A 3,366-nucleotide genomic window follows, 5' to 3' on the forward strand; every position below is an offset into this window, starting at 1 on the left:
TTGGGGGGGGGGGGTGACCTGGCCATAACCTGCTATGCAGTGCATTGGAGGAGGGTGGCCATATTCATTGCCACTTCTCTGCTGCCACCAAATTTCTTGATCCATGGAGAGCTTCTCAGGCCCTATTTGGCCTGCAAGGCAGAAGTTGAGCACCCCTGATTTAGACAATTCATACATGTGCACTAAAAAATCATCCATGAAGAAGGGAGTGTGGGGTAGTTAGTGTATTTTAAATTACTTTGCTTACTGCTTGCTGGTTTCCCAGCGTACTTAATTCGTCAGTCTTGTGGCTTACAATCTGCGTTTGTATTGACTTTATTGTTTGAGAGAACTGAGGTTCACTATTTTTACTTTTTTCAGAAATATAGTTTCTGTGTATGACAAGTCGACAGCACTCTTCCCTGAAAGACTATTCAACACATAGTTTTCTTAAATGAAAATTGCAGGGCTTCCCAGTAAATTAATGTGCTAACTGGTTCAACAAGAACTATTTTGTTTTAAATTCTTAATTACATGGGTCTTCAGAATTATTATATTGGTATTTGGCAACTTGAATAATTAATCTTATACCCACAAACAGCCAAAAATGTTGCAGTTTTTACATTGAACTGTTTAGAGAGAGACAATCCTAGTTTTTGCTTTCTTTGTTGCTTGTTAGCAGGGTTTCTTTTCTATTTGTTTGTTATTATAGATACTTATCCTTTAGGGACATATGAAACCCGGCGGTTGAGGCGAGCATTCCTGAAAGTTTGAATAGATCTGTCCCTGAGGTTCAGCAGCTACTATATTGCAAAGCACTAGGGATATAAGTCTTCCCTTGAGTTCATTGTAGTTAATTTATTTAGTCTGTAATGTTGTTTTCCATTTAGGCTTGGAAACTGGCTGCGAGAGATTTCTTCCCATTCCAGAAATATGTTTTTAGACTGCTATATTAAGCGTTTAAGGATCCTGTTTGTTTTAAGAGACTGCTTCAGTTATTTCAGCATGTAATAAACACTATTAGATCTTTTATTTCAGAATCAGAAAAGGAAACCTTCAAAGTATTCATTAAACTTATATTCGTGTAATACAATTTAATGTATATGATCATCAGTGTATTGCTTGGCTAACAAATAAAAGCTAAACCATTGGATACATATGTTTTAAGTGTGTTGCAGTTTTTGTCTGGAGGTATTGCTTCTGTTATGTGGGATTTTATGCATCATTGTAATAAGACTTTCTGAAAAATAATTCAGGGAAATAGACAGGACTAGTCTCCTGGTTAGTGACATAAGCAGTTGTAAAATAATAAGGAGCCTGAATCCTAACCCCTGGCTCATTTTTCTGTTGACTTGACACCAACATGAAACTTCTGAAATAGGATGGTGGAAAAAAAATCCAGCTATCCCATGTGGGCATCTTGGAACTTGACAGTCATAATTTACAGTAAGAACAGAGTTGTTTGACTCTTAACCTTGTGTGGGCTTTGGGTGTATCCATTTGAATATCAAAGAGCCCTTGAGAATAGCTTTTGATTTAAATCTTCATTTGTATGTTGTGTCAGGGGCTTGCAGATAGGGTTTTGTTCTGTGCTGCAAAATGTGGTTAGTGGTGAGAATCTATCAAAAACAGCTATTGTTTTCATAAACCAGATGTTTATAGGAAACTAACATAAAAACTATTATACTAACCTCCCTTAAATCATGTTGTGATAGAAAACCTTCTGTTTGTGAGTGCTGATTTTGTAGAAAATGTAACTGGTGGTTAATAATTTACATGCTGACATAAAAAGATAAAGATGAAATCTTACACACAGTCTAGCAATCTGGGGTTGTGCTGATGGCCTGCAGAAATAGGAAATTCAGTTTCACCCGAGCCTGAGCCAGTGATTAGCACTATTGTACCTGTTGGCTCTTCTAGCCAGTTGCTCAGGCTTTGATGGTCAATAGATCAATGTGAATTCTTAGCAGTCTGCCCCTTCATTGCACTTACTTCTGTAAGGCTATGTTGACCTATACTGTGGTACAGAAGAGATGCCGTTCCTTCAACAGTGATGTTTAGCACAGGCCCTTTGCATAACTCCAGTGGTAGGGTAGTTCCTGAACTAACCCGCCTTACCACTGGTGATTTTTCACCCTGAGTGACCAGTTCGTGTTTATCTGTAGCAAATCATTGGCAAAGCAGTTTGAATTCTGGGCTTCCTCCTCCAAACAGAAGAGTGATTCATTGCCTACAGAGCTCCTAAAGCTGCCATCTAGTCTCATATTGTTCTTCATCAGTAGATCTCAAAGCACTTCACAAAGGATGCAAGCACAATCCTATTCCCATGTGATGGATTGAAAAAACTGAAACTCAGAGGTGAAATGACATACCCAAATTCCCCTAGCAAGTCAGAGGCAGAGTTGGGAAAAGATTCCAGTCTCCCGAGTTCTAAATCAGTGTTTTATTTGCTGTCTCTTAACTATAGCACATTGTCTGCTATCTAAACCCCTTCAGAAATCATCAACCAAAGTGCTGTTCATATAGCTAAATTTGTCTGGATAAAACCAGTTACAATAGTCTTACTCATATTTATTTTTGTTACGTGCATCATAATCCTCAATTTTTTTTTCTCCACAAATTATACTGAGTAGTGTTGTGCACAAGTATTTGACCAGCCAGTGGCTGTTATAGCACAGTCCTTGCCAAACTTACGGTATTATGGCACGAGGTGGTAACTGGATCCATAGGTGCCAACTTTTATTTTTGCAGGGGGAGAGGCTAAAATGATGGACACGTGGAAAGTTTTATGCATTTCAGTTGACAACCCTCCTCCTAAGGGGGGCCAGAGCCCTTGGGCACCTGCATACTCAGCACCCGTGAATAGATCTAGGCTTTAAAAGCAAAAGAAAATAGGGAATTGAGACTCAAATTAATTGAAACTATCAGTAGACAGTCCTGGCCCACTAAGTGATTGCCTTTTATGCAGTCATGGGAAAAGTTTAAGAAAAATGTAACTAGTTGAAGTTAAACATTAGCAGCCTTTAAAATTAACTTGAGTTAAGTTAAAAGTTAAATATTTCCACTTTCAACTAGTTAAGTTGATTCATGAGAAATGCGTGAAACACGGTGAATTGCCTCTTAGCATCATTTTTCATTTTCAAATGCAATGAGCATGTTTCTTTTCCATAAGCCTGCAGAAGCACACTAATTTACTTGGAATTCACCCTGCTTTACGTGAAAACAATGTTATACTTGTCAGACAGTTTTCAGAATAACAATTTACCAATACCTATGTAATTTTAGATCCTTCTCACCCTCTCAATGTGAAGTACTTTGTAAAAATCAATGCATCATATAGGTATACCAAAATAACAGAAAGGAGATATTCATAGCCAGGTGACAAAT

At 37.9% G+C, this 3,366-nt stretch overlaps 1 protein-coding gene across 3 annotated transcripts in view; it reads left to right on the plus strand.

Annotated features, from left to right (window-relative positions):
* Positions 1-3,366, plus strand: part of FAM171A1 (family with sequence similarity 171 member A1) — a 139,405-nt gene that overhangs the window by 98,399 nt on the left and 37,640 nt on the right. The window lies entirely within an intron of this gene.

The sequence above is a fragment of the Gavialis gangeticus genome, unplaced genomic scaffold (assembly GCF_001723915.1).
Source record: "Gavialis gangeticus isolate Ggan-Ray unplaced genomic scaffold, GavGan_comp1, whole genome shotgun sequence".
Lineage (NCBI taxonomy): Eukaryota > Metazoa > Chordata > Crocodylia > Gavialidae > Gavialis > Gavialis gangeticus.